The sequence below is a fragment of the Rhinoderma darwinii genome, assembly GCF_050947455.1.
Source record: "Rhinoderma darwinii isolate aRhiDar2 chromosome 5 unlocalized genomic scaffold, aRhiDar2.hap1 SUPER_5_unloc_14, whole genome shotgun sequence".
NCBI classification, from domain to species: Eukaryota; Metazoa; Chordata; class Amphibia; order Anura; family Rhinodermatidae; genus Rhinoderma; species Rhinoderma darwinii.
This window is the reverse complement of record NW_027461770.1, coordinates 1-19,090: the sequence shown is the minus strand read 5'-3', so window position 1 is coordinate 19,090 and position 19,090 is coordinate 1. Positions and strand designations below refer to the sequence as shown.

Sequence of the window (19,090 nt, the reverse complement as noted above, 5' to 3'; positions counted from 1 at the left end):
CTGAAAGAGGAGGAATCTACATAAAAACGCCTTCCTGGCAACGCCCAAATGCCCTGCTGCCATGCAGATAAACACTGGCAGCGGCAGCAAGTGCATGCCCACAGCCACCCCTTGTTCCTTCACACCTTGTATCAGCTGTAATCCAGTCCAGTCCAGTGCTGCCTGCTGAGCAGCACTGACCAACACTGCCTGGGCCCAGGCTTTTATCTCTGAGGCCCCATTATGATGTCAGAAAGCTGGCTCTGGAATCCTGAGGGCTCCACTATGACACGTGCAAAGTTCCGTCTGAACTTTATATAAGACGGTGAGGCTCAGTCAGTCACTCAGTGTTGCCTGAGAGGGCAACACTGCAACAGCCGGCCGCCAGGCTGTCTTTTTTTTGCACAGCTAGTTGCCTCCAGGAGGCCACAAGAGGGAGACAAGGGACTGCAAAATGGAAAATAGGCATCCACCAACTTTACAGACAACTTCTCCTTGCTCCTACAACCTCCATCCTTGCACAGTTTGTTATTCTTCTAGGTAACATAGTAACAAATCCAAATTGCTGCTCTCTTTGTAGGCAAGCAAGGCTTTGTTGCAACTGCAATTCTTAGGGTATGTTCACACGCTGAGAGGCAGTTACGTGTGAAAAGACAGACTGTTAACAGCTGCCTCGTTTCACACGTAAAAGCTCCTCCTCGTAATTTACGAGGCGTCTGAGACGCTCGTAAACCTTGAGCCGTGCTTCATTGATTTTAATGAAGAACGGCTCAAATTACGTGGCAAAGAAGTGCCCTGCACTTCTTTGCCGAGGCAGTAAATTTACGGGTCGTCGTTTGACAGCTGTCAAACGACGACTCGTAAATAACAGGTCGTCTGCACAGTACGTCGGCAAACCCATTCAAATGAATGGGCAGATGTTTGCCGACGTATTGTAGCCATATTTTCAGACGTAAAACGAGGCATAATACGCCTCGTATACGTCTGAAATTTGGCCGTGTGAACATACCCTTACTTCTTCTTGAAATGTAGGGACGACAGTACATTCCATCACATCCATCTAGTGTACACAGGTAGGTCCATTGTGGCGGGCAGGCGAGCGGGCGGGCTGCTTTATTGGCTGTTTGCTGTTCCCCTACTCCACTCCACTATTTGACTGTTGTGCTGCATCAATCAATCAATCAATCAATCAATCAATCAATCAATCAGTGGCTGGCTCAGGTGCAGCTCTTTAACTTACCTAAAAGGGAGGGCGGAGAGAAGACAAGGAAGGTGAATGAGGTGTTCCAATGTGAAATGCCGGAAACACAGAAACACAGACGACACACAACAAGAGGTGGCAATCTATTCATTAATTGCATTTAATCAATGAGCTCATTATCACTCATGCATTGTCCAACAGGTGTTGAAATAATGGGATTAAAAGGGGAGATCCCTTCAGAAAGACAGAAACAATAGCAAAGACAAAAAACACTTTTGGAATCTGCTTTTAGTCAACACATAAGGAAAGGGTGCACCGGTCCTGGAAATACTGCAATACCAGGTCAATGCGTGGAGTGGACAGAGCAAGCTCTATTTCCATCTCCCTGTTCTAAAAATCCATTTAATATATGGTCCCCAGATAGGGGACGTATCAGATATTAAACTGATAAGAACAGATACTACACTTGATCTTAGCCAAAAGGCCGAGAAGCGATAACCCGAACGGGCCGCGCGTTGCCCGAGCCTGCCCGATACTGCTGTTCAGCCCTTGCAGCGATTCAGCCTACTTCTAGGCAATTCCATGGGGCCCTGCAGGCTCACACACTCACAGCTACACGGGAGGTGAATAAAGGCCGGAGAGGAAGCCAGACAGGATTTGCTTCTTTTGCTTGCACCACAATGCAGTGCTGAAAGAGGAGGAATCTACATAAAAACGCCTTCCTGGCAACGCCCAAATGCCCTGCTGCCATGCAGATAAACACTGGCAGCGGCAGCAAGTGCATGCCCACAGCCACCCCTTGTTCCTTCACACCTTGTATCAGCTGTAATCCAGTCCAGTCCAGTGCTGCCTGCTGAGCAGCACTGACCAACACTGCCTGGGCCCAGGCTTTTATCTCTGAGGCCCCATTATGATGTCAGAAAGCTGGCTCTGGAATCCTGAGGGCTCCACTATGACACGTGCAAAGTTCCGTCTGAACTTTATATAAGACGGTGAGGCTCAGTCAGTCACTCAGTGTTGCCTGAGAGGGCAACACTGCAACAGCCGGCCGCCAGGCTGTCTTTTTTTTGCACAGCTAGTTGCCTCCAGGAGGCCACAAGAGGGAGACAAGGGACTGCAAAATGGAAAATAGGCATCCACCAACTTTACAGACAACTTCTCCTTGCTCCTACAACCTCCATCCTTGCACAGTTTGTTATTCTTCTAGGTAACATAGTAACAAATCCAAATTGCTGCTCTCTTTGTAGGCAAGCAAGGCTTTGTTGCAACTGCAATTCTTACTTCTTCTTGAAATGTAGGGACGACAGTACATTCCATCACATCCATCTAGTGTACACAGGTAGGTCCATTGTGGCGGGCAGGCGAGCGGGCGGGCTGCTTTATTGGCTGTTTGCTGTTCCCCTACTCCACTCCACTATTTGACTGTTGTGCTGCATCAATCAATCAATCAATCAATCAATCAATCAATCAATCAATCAATCAATCAATCAATCAATCAGTGGCTGGCTCAGGTGCAGCTCTTTAACTTACCTAAAAGGGAGGGCGGAGAGAAGACAAGGAAGGTGAATGAGGTGTTCCAATGTGAAATGCCGGAAACACAGAAACACAGACGACACACAACAAGAGGTGGCAATCTATTCATTAATTGCATTTAATCAATGAGCTCATTATCACTCATGCATTGTCCAACAGGTGTTGAAATAATGGGATTAAAAGGGGAGATCCCTTCAGAAAGACAGAAACAATAGCAAAGACAAAAAACACTTTTGGAATCTGCTTTTAGTCAACACATAAGGAAAGGGTGCACCGGTCCTGGAAATACTGCAATACCAGGTCAATGCGTGGAGTGGACAGAGCAAGCTCTATTTCCATCTCCCTGTTCTAAAAATCCATTTAATATATGGTCCCCAGATAGGGGACGTATCAGATATTAAACTGATAAGAACAGATACTACACTTGATCTTAGCCAAAAGGCCGAGAAGCGATAACCCGAACGGGCCGCGCGTTGCCCGAGCCTGCCAGATACTGCTGTTCAGCCCTTGCAGCGATTCAGCCTACTTCTAGGCAATTCCATGGGGCCCTGCAGGCTCACACACTCACAGCTACACGGGAGGTGAATAAAGGCCGGAGAGGAAGCCAGACAGGATTTGCTTCTTTTGCTTGCACCACAATGCAGTGCTGAAAGAGGAGGAATCTACATAAAAACGCCTTCCTGGCAACGCCCAAATGCCCTGCTGCCATGCAGATAAACACTGGCAGCGGCAGCAAGTGCATGCCCACAGCCACCCCTTGTTCCTTCACACCTTGTATCAGCTGTAATCCAGTCCAGTCCAGTGCTGCCTGCTGAGCAGCACTGACCAACACTGCCTGGGCCCAGGCTTTTATCTCTGAGGCCCCATTATGATGTCAGAAAGCTGGCTCTGGAATCCTGAGGGCTCCACTATGACACGTGCAAAGTTCCGTCTGAACTTTATATAAGACGGTGAGGCTCAGTCAGTCACTCAGTGTTGCCTGAGAGGGCAACACTGCAACAGCCGGCCGCCAGGCTGTCTTTTTTTTGCACAGCTAGTTGCCTCCAGGAGGCCACAAGAGGGAGACAAGGGACTGCAAAATGGAAAATAGGCATCCACCAACTTTACAGACAACTTCTCCTTGCTCCTACAACCTCCATCCTTGCACAGTTTGTTATTCTTCTAGGTAACATAGTAACAAATCCAAATTGCTGCTCTCTTTGTAGGCAAGCAAGGCTTTGTTGCAACTGCAATTCTTACTTCTTCTTGAAATGTAGGGACGACAGTACATTCCATCACATCCATCTAGTGTACACAGGTAGGTCCATTGTGGCGGGCAGGCGAGCGGGCGGGCTGCTTTATTGGCTGTTTGCTGTTCCCCTACTCCACTCCACTATTTGACTGTTGTGCTGCATCAATCAATCAATCAATCAATCAATCAATCAATCAATCAATCAATCAGTGGCTGGCTCAGGTGCAGCTCTTTAACTTACCTAAAAGGGAGGGCGGAGAGAAGACAAGGAAGGTGAATGAGGTGTTCCAATGTGAAATGCCGGAAACACAGAAACACAGACGACACACAACAAGAGGTGGCAATCTATTCATTAATTGCATTTAATCAATGAGCTCATTATCACTCATGCATTGTCCAACAGGTGTTGAAATAATGGGATTAAAAGGGGAGATCCCTTCAGAAAGACAGAAACAATAGCAAAGACAAAAAACACTTTTGGAATCTGCTTTTAGTCAACACATAAGGAAAGGGTGCACCGGTCCTGGAAATACTGCAATACCAGGTCAATGCGTGGAGTGGACAGAGCAAGCTCTATTTCCATCTCCCTGTTCTAAAAATCCATTTAATATATGGTCCCCAGATAGGGGACGTATCAGATATTAAACTGATAAGAACAGATACTACACTTGATCTTAGCCAAAAGGCCGAGAAGCGATAACCCGAACGGGCCGCGCGTTGCCCGAGCCTGCCCGATACTGCTGTTCAGCCCTTGCAGCGATTCAGCCTACTTCTAGGCAATTCCATGGGGCCCTGCAGGCTCACACACTCACAGCTACACGGGAGGTGAATAAAGGCCGGAGAGGAAGCCAGACAGGATTTGCTTCTTTTACTTGCACCACAATGCAGTGCTGAAAGAGGAGGAATCTACATAAAAACGCCTTCCTGGCAACGCCCAAATGCCCTGCTGCCATGCAGATAAACACTGGCAGCGGCAGCAAGTGCATGCCCACAGCCACCCCTTGTTCCTTCACACCTTGTATCAGCTGTAATCCAGTCCAGTCCAGTGCTGCCTGCTGAGCAGCACTGACCAACACTGCCTGGGCCCAGGCTTTTATCTCTGAGGCCCCATTATGATGTCAGAAAGCTGGCTCTGGAATCCTGAGGGCTCCACTATGACACGTGCAAAGTTCCGTCTGAACTTTATATAAGACGGTGAGGCTCAGTCAGTCACTCAGTGTTGCCTGAGAGGGCAACACTGCAACAGCCGGCCGCCAGGCTGTCTTTTTTTTGCACAGCTAGTTGCCTCCAGGAGGCCACAAGAGGGAGACAAGGGACTGCAAAATGGAAAATAGGCATCCACCAACTTTACAGACAACTTCTCCTTGCTCCTACAACCTCCATCCTTGCACAGTTTGTTATTCTTCTAGGTAACATAGTAACAAATCCAAATTGCTGCTCTCTTTGTAGGCAAGCAAGGCTTTGTTGCAACTGCAATTCTTACTTCTTCTTGAAATGTAGGGACGACAGTACATTCCATCACATCCATCTAGTGTACACAGGTAGGTCCATTGTGGCGGGCAGGCGAGCGGGCGGGCTGCTTTATTGGCTGTTTGCTGTTCCCCTACTCCACTCCACTATTTGACTGTTGTGCTGCATCAATCAATCAATCAATCAATCAATCAATCAATCAATCAATCAATCAATCAATCAATCAATCAGTGGCTGGCTCAGGTGCAGCTCTTTAACTTACCTAAAAGGGAGGGCGGAGAGAAGACAAGGAAGGTGAATGAGGTGTTCCAATGTGAAATGCCGGAAACACAGAAACACAGACGACACACAACAAGAGGTGGCAATCTATTCATTAATTGCATTTAATCAATGAGCTCTTTATCACTCATGCATTGTCTAACAGGTGTTGAAATAATGGGATTAAAAGGGGAGATCCCTTCAGAAAGACAGAAACAATAGCAAAGACAAAAAACACTTTTGGAATCTGCTTTTAGTCAACACATAAGGAAAGGGTGCACCGGTCCTGGAAATACTGCAATACCAGGTCAATGCGTGGAGTGGACAGAGCAAGCTCTATTTCCATCTCCCTGTTCTAAAAATCCATTTAATATATGGTCCCCAGATAGGGGACGTATCAGATATTAAACTGATAAGAACAGATACTACACTTGATCTTAGCCAAAAGGCCGAGAAGCGATAACCCGAACGGGCCGCGCGTTGCCCGAGCCTGCCCGATACTGCTGTTCAGCCCTTGCAGCGATTCAGCCTACTTCTAGGCAATTCCATGGGGCCCTGCAGGCTCACACACTCACAGCTACACGGGAGGTGAATAAAGGCCGGAGAGGAAGCCAGACAGGATTTGCTTCTTTTGCTTGCACCACAATGCAGTGCTGAAAGAGGAGGAATCTACATAAAAACGCCTTCCTGGCAACGCCCAAATGCCCTGCTGCCATGCAGATAAACACTGGCAGCGGCAGCAAGTGCATGCCCACAGCCACCCCTTGTTCCTTCACACCTTGTATCAGCTGTAATCCAGTCCAGTCCAGTGCTGCCTGCTGAGCAGCACTGACCAACACTGCCTGGGCCCAGGCTTTTATCTCTGAGGCCCCATTATGATGTCAGAAAGCTGGCTCTGGAATCCTGAGGGCTCCACTATGACACGTGCAAAGTTCCGTCTGAACTTTATATAAGACGGTGAGGCTCAGTCAGTCACTCAGTGTTGCCTGAGAGGGCAACACTGCAACAGCCGGCCGCCAGGCTGTCTTTTTTTTGCACAGCTAGTTGCCTCCAGGAGGCCACAAGAGGGAGACAAGGGACTGCAAAATGGAAAATAGGCATCCACCAACTTTACAGACAACTTCTCCTTGCTCCTACAACCTCCATCCTTGCACAGTTTGTTATTCTTCTAGGTAACATAGTAACAAATCCAAATTGCTGCTCTCTTTGTAGGCAAGCAAGGCTTTGTTGCAACTGCAATTCTTACTTCTTCTTGAAATGTAGGGACGACAGTACATTCCATCACATCCATCTAGTGTACACAGGTAGGTCCATTGTGGCGGGCAGGCGAGCGGGCGGGCTGCTTTATTGGCTGTTTGCTGTTCCCCTACTCCACTCCACTATTTGACTGTTGTGCTGCATCAATCAATCAATCAATCAATCAATCAATCAATCAATCAATCAATCAATCAATCAATCAATCAGTGGCTGGCTCAGGTGCAGCTCTTTAACTTACCTAAAAGGGAGGGCGGAGAGAAGACAAGGAAGGTGAATGAGGTGTTCCAATGTGAAATGCCGGAAACACAGAAACACAGACGACACACAACAAGAGGTGGCAATCTATTCATTAATTGCATTTAATCAATGAGCTCATTATCACTCATGCATTGTCCAACAGGTGTTGAAATAATGGGATTAAAAGGGGAGATCCCTTCAGAAAGACAGAAACAATAGCAAAGACAAAAAACACTTTTGGAATCTGCTTTTAGTCAACACATAAGGAAAGGGTGCACCGGTCCTGGAAATACTGCAATACCAGGTCAATGCGTGGAGTGGACAGAGCAAGCTCTATTTCCATCTCCCTGTTCTAAAAATCCATTTAATATATGGTCCCCAGATAGGGGACGTATCAGATATTAAACTGATAAGAACAGATACTACACTTGATCTTAGCCAAAAGGCCGAGAAGCGATAACCCGAATGGGCCGCGTGTTGCCCGAGCCTGCCCGATACTGCTGTTCAGCCCTTGCAGCGATTCAGCCTACTTCTAGGCAATTCCATGGGGCCCTGCAGGCTCACACACTCACAGCTACACGGGAGGTGAATAAAGGCCGGAGAGGAAGCCAGACAGGATTTGCTTCTTTTGCTTGCACCACAATGCAGTGCTGAAAGAGGAGGAATCTACATAAAAACGCCTTCCTGGCAACGCCCAAATGCCCTGCTGCCATGCAGATAAACACTGGCAGCGGCAGCAAGTGCATGCCCACAGCCACCCCTTGTTCCTTCACACCTTGTATCAGCTGTAATCCAGTCCAGTCCAGTGCTGCCTGCTGAGCAGCACTGACCAACACTGCCTGGGCCTAGGCTTTTATCTCTGAGGCCCCATTATGATGTCAGAAAGCTGGCTCTGGAATCCTGAGGGCTCCACTATGACACGTGCAAAGTTCCGTCTGAACTTTATATAAGACGGTGAGGCTCAGTCAGTCACTCAGTGTTGCCTGAGAGGGCAACACTGCAACAGCCGGCCGCCAGGCTGTCTTTTTTTTGCACAGCTAGTTGCCTCCAGGAGGCCACAAGAGGGAGACAAGGGACTGCAAAATGGAAAATAGGCATCCACCAACTTTACAGACAACTTCTCCTTGCTCCTACAACCTCCATCCTTGCACAGTTTGTTATTCTTCTAGGTAACATAGTAACAAATCCAAATTGCTGCTCTCTTTGTAGGCAAGCAAGGCTTTGTTGCAACTGCAATTCTTACTTCTTCTTGAAATGTAGGGACGGCAGTACATTCCATCACATCCATCTAGTGTACACAGGTAGGTCCATTGTGGCGGGCAGGCGAGCGGGCGGGCTGCTTTATTGGCTGTTTGCTGTTCCCCTACTCCACTCCACTATTTGACTGTTGTGCTGCATCAATCAATCAATCAATCAATCAATCAATCAATCAATCAATCAATCAATCAGTGGCTGGCTCAGGTGCAGCTCTTTAACTTACCTAAAAGGGAGGGCGGAGAGAAGACAAGGAAGGTGAATGAGGTGTTCCAATGTGAAATGCCGGAAACACAGAAACACAGACGACACACAACAAGAGGTGGCAATCTATTCATTAATTGCATTTAATCAATGAGCTCATTATCACTCATGCATTGTCCAACAGGTGTTGAAATAATGGGATTAAAAGGGGAGATCCCTTCAGAAAGACAGAAACAATAGCAAAGACAAAAAACACTTTTGGAATCTGCTTTTAGTCAACACATAAGGAAAGGGTGCACCGGTCCTGGAAATACTGCAATACCAGGTCAATGCGTGGAGTGGACAGAGCAAGCTCTATTTCCATCTCCCTGTTCTAAAAATCCATTTAATATATGGTCCCCAGATAGGGGACGTATCAGATATTAAACTGATAAGAACAGATACTACACTTGATCTTAGCCAAAAGGCCGAGAAGCGATAACCCGAACGGGCCGCGCGTTGCCCGAGCCTGCCCGATACTGCTGTTCAGCCCTTGCAGCGATTCAGCCTACTTCTAGGCAATTCCATGGGGCCCTGCAGGCTCACACACTCACAGCTACACGGGAGGTGAATAAAGGCCGGAGAGGAAGCCAGACAGGATTTGCTTCTTTTGCTTGCACCACAATGCAGTGCTGAAAGAGGAGGAATCTACATAAAAACGCCTTCCTGGCAACGCCCAAATGCCCTGCTGCCATGCAGATAAACACTGGCAGCGGCAGCAAGTGCATGCCCACAGCCACCCCTTGTTCCTTCACACCTTGTATCAGCTGTAATCCAGTCCAGTCCAGTGCTGCCTGCTGAGCAGCACTGACCAACACTGCCTGGGCCCAGGCTTTTATCTCTGAGGCCCCATTATGATGTCAGAAAGCTGGCTCTGGAATCCTGAGGGCTCCACTATGACACGTGCAAAGTTCCGTCTGAACTTTATATAAGACGGTGAGGCTCAGTCAGTCACTCAGTGTTGCCTGAGAGGGCAACACTGCAACAGCCGGCCGCCAGGCTGTCTTTTTTTTGCACAGCTAGTTGCCTCCAGGAGGCCACAAGAGGGAGACAAGGGACTGCAAAATGGAAAATAGGCATCCACCAACTTTACAGACAACTTCTCCTTGCTCCTACAACCTCCATCCTTGCACAGTTTGTTATTCTTCTAGGTAACATAGTAACAAATCCAAATTGCTGCTCTCTTTGTAGGCAAGCAAGGCTTTGTTGCAACTGCAATTCTTAGGGTATGTTCACACGCTGAGAGGCAGTTACGTGTGAAAAGACAGACTGTTAACAGCTGCCTCGTTTCACACGTAAAAGCTCCTCCTCGTAATTTACGAGGCGTCTGAGACGCTCGTAAAACCTTGAGCCGTGCTTCATTGATTTTAATGAAGAACGGCTCAAATTACGTGGCAAAGAAGTGCCCTGCACTTCTTTGCCGAGGCAGTAAATTTACGGGTCGTCGTTTGACAGCTGTCAAACGACGACTCGTAAATAACAGGTCGTCTGCACAGTACGTCGGCAAACCCATTCAAATGAATGGGCAGATGTTTGCCGACGTATTGTAGCCATATTTTCAGACGTAAAACGAGGCATAATACGCCTCGTATACGTCTGAAATTTGGCCGTGTGAACATACCCTTACTTCTTCTTGAAATGTAGGGACGACAGTACATTCCATCACATCCATCTAGTGTACACAGGTAGGTCCATTGTGGCGGGCAGGCGAGCGGGCGGGCTGCTTTATTGGCTGTTTGCTGTTCCCCTACTCCACTCCACTATTTGACTGTTGTGCTGCATCAATCAATCAATCAATCAATCAATCAATCAATCAATCAATCAATCAATCAGTGGCTGGCTCAGGTGCAGCTCTTTAACTTACCTAAAAGGGAGGGCGGAGAGAAGACAAGGAAGGTGAATGAGGTGTTCCAATGTGAAATGCCGGAAACACAGAAACACAGACGACACACAACAAGAGGTGGCAATCTATTCATTAATTGCATTTAATCAATGAGCTCATTATCACTCATGCATTGTCCAACAGGTGTTGAAATAATGGGATTAAAAGGGGAGATCCCTTCAGAAAGACAGAAACAATAGCAAAGACAAAAAACACTTTTGGAATCTGCTTTTAGTCAACACATAAGGAAAGGGTGCACCGGTCCTGGAAATACTGCAATACCAGGTCAATGCGTGGAGTGGACAGAGCAAGCTCTATTTCCATCTCCCTGTTCTAAAAATCCATTTAATATATGGTCCCCAGATAGGGGACGTATCAGATATTAAACTGATAAGAACAGATACTACACTTGATCTTAGCCAAAAGGCCGAGAAGCGATAACCCGAACGGGCCGCGCGTTGCCCGAGCCTGCCCGATACTGCTGTTCAGCCCTTGCAGCGATTCAGCCTACTTCTAGGCAATTCCATGGGGCCCTGCAGGCTCACACACTCACAGCTACACGGGAGGTGAATAAAGGCCGGAGAGGAAGCCAGACAGGATTTGCTTCTTTTGCTTGCACCACAATGCAGTGCTGAAAGAGGAGGAATCTACATAAAAACGCCTTCCTGGCAACGCCCAAATGCCCTGCTGCCATGCAGATAAACACTGGCAGCGGCAGCAAGTGCATGCCCACAGCCACCCCTTGTTCCTTCACACCTTGTATCAGCTGTAATCCAGTCCAGTCCAGTGCTGCCTGCTGAGCAGCACTGACCAACACTGCCTGGGCCCAGGCTTTTATCTCTGAGGCCCCATTATGATGTCAGAAAGCTGGCTCTGGAATCCTGAGGGCTCCACTATGACACGTGCAAAGTTCCGTCTGAACTTTATATAAGACGGTGAGGCTCAGTCAGTCACTCAGTGTTGCCTGAGAGGGCAACACTGCAACAGCCGGCCGCCAGGCTGTCTTTTTTTTGCACAGCTAGTTGCCTCCAGGAGGCCACAAGAGGGAGACAAGGGACTGCAAAATGGAAAATAGGCATCCACCAACTTTACAGACAACTTCTCCTTGCTCCTACAACCTCCATCCTTGCACAGTTTGTTATTCTTCTAGGTAACATAGTAACAAATCCAAATTGCTGCTCTCTTTGTAGGCAAGCAAGGCTTTGTTGCAACGCAACTGCAATTCTTACTTCTTCTTGAAATGTAGGGACGACAGTACATTCCATCACATCCATCTAGTGTACACAGGTAGGTCCATTGTGGCGGGCAGGCGAGCGGGCGGGCTGCTTTATTGGCTGTTTGCTGTTCCCCTACTCCACTCCACTATTTGACTGTTGTGCTGCATCAATCAATCAATCAATCAATCAATCAATCAATCAATCAATCAATCAATCAGTGGCTGGCTCAGGTGCAGCTCTTTAACTTACCTAAAAGGGAGGGCGGAGAGAAGACAAGGAAGGTGAATGAGGTGTTCCAATGTGAAATGCCGGAAACACAGAAACACAGACGACACACAACAAGAGGTGGCAATCTATTCATTAATTGCATTTAATCAATGAGCTCATTATCACTCATGCATTGTCCAACAGGTGTTGAAATAATGGGATTAAAAGGGGAGATCCCTTCAGAAAGACAGAAACAATAGCAAAGACAAAAAACACTTTTGGAATCTGCTTTTAGTCAACACATAAGGAAAGGGTGCACCGGTCCTGGAAATACTGCAATACCAGGTCAATGCGTGGAGTGGACAGAGCAAGCTCTATTTCCATCTCCCTGTTCTAAAAATCCATTTAATATATGGTCCCCAGATAGGGGACGTATCAGATATTAAACTGATAAGAACAGATACTACACTTGATCTTAGCCAAAAGGCCGAGAAGCGATAACCCGAACGGGCCGCGCGTTGCCCGAGCCTGCCCGATACTGCTGTTCAGCCCTTGCAGCGATTCAGCCTACTTCTAGGCAATTCCATGGGGCCCTGCAGGCTCACACACTCACAGCTACACGGGAGGTGAATAAAGGCCGGAGAGGAAGCCAGACAGGATTTGCTTCTTTTGCTTGCACCACAATGCAGTGCTGAAAGAGGAGGAATCTACATAAAAACGCCTTCCTGGCAACGCCCAAATGCCCTGCTGCCATGCAGATAAACACTGGCAGCGGCAGCAAGTGCATGCCCACAGCCACCCCTTGTTCCTTCACACCTTGTATCAGCTGTAATCCAGTCCAGTCCAGTGCTGCCTGCTGAGCAGCACTGACCAACACTGCCTGGGCCCAGGCTTTTATCTCTGAGGCCCCATTATGATGTCAGAAAGCTGGCTCTGGAATCCTGAGGGCTCCACTATGACACGTGCAAAGTTCCGTCTGAACTTTATATAAGACGGTGAGGCTCAGTCAGTCACTCAGTGTTGCCTGAGAGGGCAACACTGCAACAGCCGGCCGCCAGGCTGTCTTTTTTTTGCACAGCTAGTTGCCTCCAGGAGGCCACAAGAGGGAGACAAGGGACTGCAAAATGGAAAATAGGCATCCACCAACTTTACAGACAACTTCTCCTTGCTCCTACAACCTCCATCCTTGCACAGTTTGTTATTCTTCTAGGTAACATAGTAACAAATCCAAATTGCTGCTCTCTTTGTAGGCAAGCAAGGCTTTGTTGCAACTGCAATTCTTACTTCTTCTTGAAATGTAGGGACGACAGTACATTCCATCACATCCATCTAGTGTACACAGGTAGGTCCATTGTGGCGGGCAGGCGAGCGGGCGGGCTGCTTTATTGGCTGTTTGCTGTTCCCCTACTCCACTCCACTATTTGACTGTTGTGCTGCATCAATCAATCAATCAATCAATCAATCAATCAATCAATCAATCAATCAATCAATCAGTGGCTGGCTCAGGTGCAGCTCTTTAACTTACCTAAAAGGGAGGGCGGAGAGAAGACAAGGAAGGTGAATGAGGTGTTCCAATGTGAAATGCCGGAAACACAGAAACACAGACGACACACAACAAGAGGTGGCAATCTATTCATTAATTGCATTTAATCAATGAGCTCATTATCACTCATGCATTGTCCAACAGGTGTTGAAATAATGGGATTAAAAGGGGAGATCCCTTCAGAAAGACAGAAACAATAGCAAAGACAAAAAACACTTTTGGAATCTGCTTTTAGTCAACACATAAGGAAAGGGTGCACCGGTCCTGGAAATACTGCAATACCAGGTCAATGCGTGGAGTGGACAGAGCAAGCTCTATTTCCATCTCCCTGTTCTAAAAATCCATTTAATATATGGTCCCCAGATAGGGGACGTATCAGATATTAAACTGATAAGAACAGATACTACACTTGATCTTAGCCAAAAGGCCGAGAAGCGATAACCCGAACGGGCCGCGCGTTGCCCGAGCCTGCCCGATACTGCTGTTCAGCCCTTGCAGCGATTCAGCCTACTTCTAGGCAATTCCATGGGGCCCTGCAGGCTCACACACTCACAGCTACACGGGAGGTGAATAAAGGCCGGAGAGGAAGCCAGACAGGATTTGCTTCTTTTGCTTGCACCACAATGCAGTGCTGAAAGAGGAGGAATCTACATAAAAACGCCTTCCTGGCAACGCCCAAATGCCCAGCTGCCATGCAGATAAACACTGGCAGCGGCAGCAAGTGCATGCCCACAGCCACCCCTTGTTCCTTCACACCTTGTATCAGCTGTAATCCAGTCCAGTCCAGTGCTGCCTGCTGAGCAGCACTGACCAACACTGCCTGGGCCCAGGCTTTTATCTCTGAGGCCCCATTATGATGTCAGAAAGCTGGCTCTGGAATCCTGAGGGCTCCACTATGACACGTGCAAAGTTCCGTCTGAACTTTATATAAGACGGTGAGGCTCAGTCAGTCACTCAGTGTTGCCTGAGAGGGCAACACTGCAACAGCCGGCCGCCAGGCTGTCTTTTTTTTGCACAGCTAGTTGCCTCCAGGAGGCCACAAGAGGGAGACAAGGGACTGCAAAATGGAAAATAGGCATCCACCAACTTTACAGACAACTTCTCCTTGCTCCTACAACCTCCATCCTTGCACAGTTTGTTATTCTTCTAGGTAACATAGTAACAAATCCAAATTGCTGCTCTCTTTGTAGGCAAGCAAGGCTTTGTTGCAACTGCAATTCTTAGGGTATGTTCACACGCTGAGAGGCAGTTACGTGTGAAAAGACAGACTGTTAACAGCTGCCTCGTTTCACACGTAAAAGCTCCTCCTCGTAATTTACGAGGCGTCTGAGACGCTCGTAAACCTTGAGCCGTGCTTCATTGATTTTAATGAAGAACGGCTCAAATTACGTGGCAAAGAAGTGCCCTGCACTTCTTTGCCGAGGCAGTAAATTTACGGGTCGTCGTTTGACAGCTGTCAAACGACGACTCGTAAATAACAGGTCGTCTGCACAGTACGTCGGCAAACCCATTCAAATGAATGGGCAGATGTTTGCCGACGTATTGTAGCCATATTTTCAGACGTAAAACGAGGCATAATACGCCTCGTATACGTCTGAAATTTGGCCGTGTGAACATACCCTTACTTCTTCTTGAAATGTAGGGACGACAGTACATTCCATCACATCCATCTAGTGTACACAGGTAGGTCCATTGTGGCGGGCAGGCGAGCGGGCGGGCTGCTTTATTGGCTGTTTGCTGTTCCCCTACTCCACTCCACTATTTGACTGTTGTGCTGCATCAATCAATCAATCAATCAATCAATCAATCAATCAGTGGCTGGCTCAGGTGCAGCTCTTTAACTTACCTAAAAGGGAGGGCGGAGAGAAGACAAGGAAGGTGAATGAGGTGTTCCAATGTGAAATGCCGGAAACACAGAAACACAGACGACACACAACAAGAGGTGGCAATCTATTCATTAATTGCATTTAATCAATGAGCTCATTATCACTCATGCATTGTCCAACAGGTGTTGAAATAATGGGATTAAAAGGGGAGATCCCTTCAGAAAGACAGAAACAATAGCAAAGACAAAAAAACACTTTTGGAATCTGCTTTTAGTCAACACATAAGGAAAGGGTGCACCGGTCCTGGAAATACTGCAATACCAGGTCAATGCGTGGAGTGGACAGAGCAAGCTCTATTTCCATCTCCCTGTTCTAAAAATCCATTTAATATATGGTCCCCAGATAGGGGACGTATCAGATATTAAACTGATAAGAACAGATACTACACTTGATCTTAGCCAAAAGGCCGAGAAGCGATAACCCGAACGGGCCGCGCGTTGCCCGAGCCTGCCCGATACTGCTGTTCAGCCCTTGCAGCGATTCAGCCTACTTCTAGGCAATTCCATGGGGCCCTGCAGGCTCACACACTCACAGCTACACGGGAGGTGAATAAAGGCCGGAGAGGAAGCCAGACAGGATTTGCTTCTTTTGCTTGCACCACAATGCAGTGCTGAAAGAGGAGGAATCTACATAAAAACGCCTTCCTGGCAACGCCCAAATGCCCTGCTGCCATGCAGATAAACACTGGCAGCGGCAGCAAGTGCATGCCCACAGCCACCCCTTGTTCCTTCACACCTTGTATCAGCTGTAATCCAGTCCAGTCCAGTGCTGCCTGCTGAGCAGCACTGACCAACACTGCCTGGGCCCAGGCTTTTATCTCTGAGGCCCCATTATGATGTCAGAAAGCTGGCTCTGGAATCCTGAGGGCTCCACTATGACACGTGCAAAGTTCCGTCTGAACTTTATATAAGACGGTGAGGCTCAGTCAGTCACTCAGTGTTGCCTGAGAGGGCAACACTGCAACAGCCGGCCGCCAGGCTGTCTTTTTTTTGCACAGCTAGTTGCCTCCAGGAGGCCACAAGAGGGAGACAAGGGACTGCAAAATGGAAAATAGGCATCCACCAACTTTACAGACAACTTCTCCTTGCTCCTACAACCTCCATCCTTGCACAGTTTGTTATTCTTCTAGGTAACATAGTAACAAATCCAAATTGCTGCTCTCTTTGTAGGCAAGCAAGGCTTTGTTGCAACTGCAATTCTTACTTCTTCTTGAAATGTAGGGACGACAGTACATTCCATCACATCCATCTAGTGTACACAGGTAGGTCCATTGTGGCGGGCAGGCGAGCGGGCGGGCTGCTTTATTGGCTGTTTGCTGTTCCCCTACTCCACTCCACTATTTGACTGTTGTGCTGCATCAATCAATCAATCAATCAATCAATCAATCAATCAATCAATCAATCAATCAATCAGTGGCTGGCTCAGGTGCAGCTCTTTAACTTACCTAAAAGGGAGGGCGGAGAGAAGACAAGGAAGGTGAATGAGGTGTTCCAATGTGAAATGCCGGAAACACAGAAACACAGACGACACACAACAAGAGGTGGCAATCTATTCATTAATTGCATTTAATCAATGAGCTCATTATCACTCATGCATTGTCCAACAGGTGTTGAAATAATGGGATTAAAAGGGGAGATCCCTTCAGAAAGACAGAAACAATAGCAAAGACAAAAAACACTTTTGGAATCTGCTTTTAGTCAACACATAAGGAAAGGGTGCACCGGTCCTGGAAATACTGCAATACCAGGTCAATGCGTGGAGTGGACAGAGCAAGCTCTATTTCCATCTCCCTGTTCTAAAAATCCATTTAATATATGGTCCCCAGATAGGGGACGTATCAGATATTAAACTGATAAGAACAGATACTACACTTGATCTTAGCCAAAAGGCCGAGAAGCGATAACCCGAACGGGCCGCGCGTTGCCCGAGCCTGCCCGATACTGCTGTTCAGCCCTTGCAGCGATTCAGCCTACTTCTAGGCAATTCCATGGGGCCCTGCAGGCTCACACACTCACAGCTACACGGGAGGTGAATAAAGGCCGGAGAGGAAGCCAGACAGGATTTGCTTCTTTTGCTTGCACCACAATGCAGTGCTGAAAGAGGAGGAATCTACATAAAAACGCCTTCCTGGCAACGCCCAAATGCCCTGCTGCCATGCAGATAAACACTGGCAGCGGCAGCAAGTGCATGCCCACAGCCACCCCTTGTTCCTTCACACCTTGTATCAGCTGTAATCCAGTCCAGTCCAGTGCTGCCTGCTGAGCAGCACTGACCAACACTGCCTGGGCCCAGGCTTTTATCTCTGAGGCCCCATTATGATGTCAGAAAGCTGGCTCTGGAATCCTGAGGGCTCCACTATGACACGTGCAAAGTTCCGTCTGAACTTTATATAAGACGGTGAGGCTCAGTCAGTCACTCAGTGTTGCCTGAGAGGGCAACACTGCAACAGCCGGCCGCCAGGCTGTCTTTTTTTTGCACAGCTAGTTGCCTCCAGGAGGCCACAAGAGGGAGACAAGGGACTGCAAAATGGAAAATAGGCATCCACCAACTTTACAGACAACTTCTCCTTGCTCCTACAACCTCCATCCTTGCACAGTTTGTTATTCTTCTAGGTAACATAGTAACAAATCCAAATTGCTGCTCTCTTTGTAGGCAAGCAAGGCTTTGTTGCAACTGCAATTCTTACTTCTTCTTGAAATGTAGGGACGACAGTACATTCCATCACATCCATCTAGTGTACACAGGTAGGTCCATTGTGGCGGGCAGGCGAGCGGGCGGGCTGCTTTATTGGCTGTTTGCTGTTCCCCTACTCCACTCCACTATTTGACTGTTGTGCTGCATCAATCAATCAATCAATCAATCAATCAATCAATCAATCAATCAATCAATCAGTGGCTGGCTCAGGTGCAGCTCTTTAACTTACCTAAAAGGGAGGGCGGAGAGAAGACAAGGAAGGTGAATGAGGTGTTCCAATGTGAAATGCCGGAAACACAGAAACACAGACGACACACAACAAGAGGTGGCAATCTATTCATTAATTGCATTTAATCAATGAGCTCATTATCACTCATGCATTGTCCAACAGGTGTTGAAATAATGGGATTAAAAGGGGAGATCCCTTCAGAAAGACAGAAACAATAGCAAAGACAAAAAACACTTTTGGAATCTGCTTTTAGTCAACACATAAGGAAAGGGTGCACCGGTCCTGGAAATACTGCAATACCAGGTCAATGCGTGGAGTGGACAGAGCAAGCTCTATTTCCATCTCCCTGTTCTAAAAATCCATTTAATATATGGTCCCCAGATAGGGGACGTATCAGATATTAAACTGATAAGAACAGATACTACACTTGATCTTAGCCAAAAGGCCGAGAAGCGATAACCCGAACGGGCCGCGCGTTGCCCGAGCCTGCCCGATACTGCTGTTCAGCCCTTGCAGCGATTCAGCCTACTTCTAGGCAATTCCATGGGGCCCTGCAGGCTCACACACTCACAGCTACACGGGAGGTGAATAAAGGCCGGAGAGGAAGCCAGACAGGATTTGCTTCTTTTGCTTGCACCACAATGCAGTGCTGAAAGAGGAGGAATCTACATAAAAACGCCTTCCTGGCAACGCCCAAATGCCCTGCTGCCATGCAGATAAACACTGGCAGCGGCAGCAAGTGCATGCCCACAGCCACCCCTTGTTCCTT

General features: G+C 47.7%; 12 non-coding genes across 12 annotated transcripts; all 12 read right to left on the bottom strand.

The window, feature by feature from the left end:
• Positions 1-1,485: 1,485 nt before the first annotated feature.
• Positions 1,486-1,676, bottom strand: LOC142685479 (U2 spliceosomal RNA). The gene has a single exon (XR_012854956.1). It is a non-coding gene; the product is annotated as a U2 spliceosomal RNA (small nuclear RNA).
• A 1,300-nt stretch (positions 1,677-2,976) lies between these two features.
• LOC142685467 (U2 spliceosomal RNA) lies at positions 2,977-3,167 on the bottom strand. The gene has a single exon (XR_012854945.1). It is a non-coding gene; the product is annotated as a U2 spliceosomal RNA (small nuclear RNA).
• A 1,284-nt stretch (positions 3,168-4,451) lies between these two features.
• Positions 4,452-4,642, bottom strand: LOC142685455 (U2 spliceosomal RNA). Its single transcript, XR_012854934.1, has one exon. It is a non-coding gene; the product is annotated as a U2 spliceosomal RNA (small nuclear RNA).
• A 1,300-nt stretch (positions 4,643-5,942) lies between these two features.
• LOC142685443 (U2 spliceosomal RNA) lies at positions 5,943-6,133 on the bottom strand. The gene has a single exon (XR_012854923.1). It is a non-coding gene; the product is annotated as a U2 spliceosomal RNA (small nuclear RNA).
• Positions 6,134-7,433: 1,300 nt separating this feature from the next.
• Positions 7,434-7,624, bottom strand: LOC142685431 (U2 spliceosomal RNA). The gene has a single exon (XR_012854912.1). It is a non-coding gene; the product is annotated as a U2 spliceosomal RNA (small nuclear RNA).
• Positions 7,625-8,912: 1,288 nt separating this feature from the next.
• LOC142685419 (U2 spliceosomal RNA) lies at positions 8,913-9,103 on the bottom strand. Its single transcript, XR_012854901.1, has one exon. It is a non-coding gene; the product is annotated as a U2 spliceosomal RNA (small nuclear RNA).
• A 1,690-nt stretch (positions 9,104-10,793) lies between these two features.
• LOC142685407 (U2 spliceosomal RNA) lies at positions 10,794-10,984 on the bottom strand. Its single transcript, XR_012854890.1, has one exon. It is a non-coding gene; the product is annotated as a U2 spliceosomal RNA (small nuclear RNA).
• Positions 10,985-12,277: 1,293 nt separating this feature from the next.
• On the bottom strand, positions 12,278-12,468 carry LOC142685394 (U2 spliceosomal RNA). Its single transcript, XR_012854879.1, has one exon. It is a non-coding gene; the product is annotated as a U2 spliceosomal RNA (small nuclear RNA).
• A 1,292-nt stretch (positions 12,469-13,760) lies between these two features.
• On the bottom strand, positions 13,761-13,951 carry LOC142685382 (U2 spliceosomal RNA). The gene has a single exon (XR_012854868.1). It is a non-coding gene; the product is annotated as a U2 spliceosomal RNA (small nuclear RNA).
• A 1,674-nt stretch (positions 13,952-15,625) lies between these two features.
• Positions 15,626-15,816, bottom strand: LOC142685671 (U2 spliceosomal RNA). Its single transcript, XR_012855128.1, has one exon. It is a non-coding gene; the product is annotated as a U2 spliceosomal RNA (small nuclear RNA).
• A 1,292-nt stretch (positions 15,817-17,108) lies between these two features.
• Positions 17,109-17,299, bottom strand: LOC142685658 (U2 spliceosomal RNA). Its single transcript, XR_012855117.1, has one exon. It is a non-coding gene; the product is annotated as a U2 spliceosomal RNA (small nuclear RNA).
• A 1,288-nt stretch (positions 17,300-18,587) lies between these two features.
• LOC142685621 (U2 spliceosomal RNA) lies at positions 18,588-18,778 on the bottom strand. The gene has a single exon (XR_012855084.1). It is a non-coding gene; the product is annotated as a U2 spliceosomal RNA (small nuclear RNA).
• Positions 18,779-19,090: the final 312 nt, after the last annotated feature.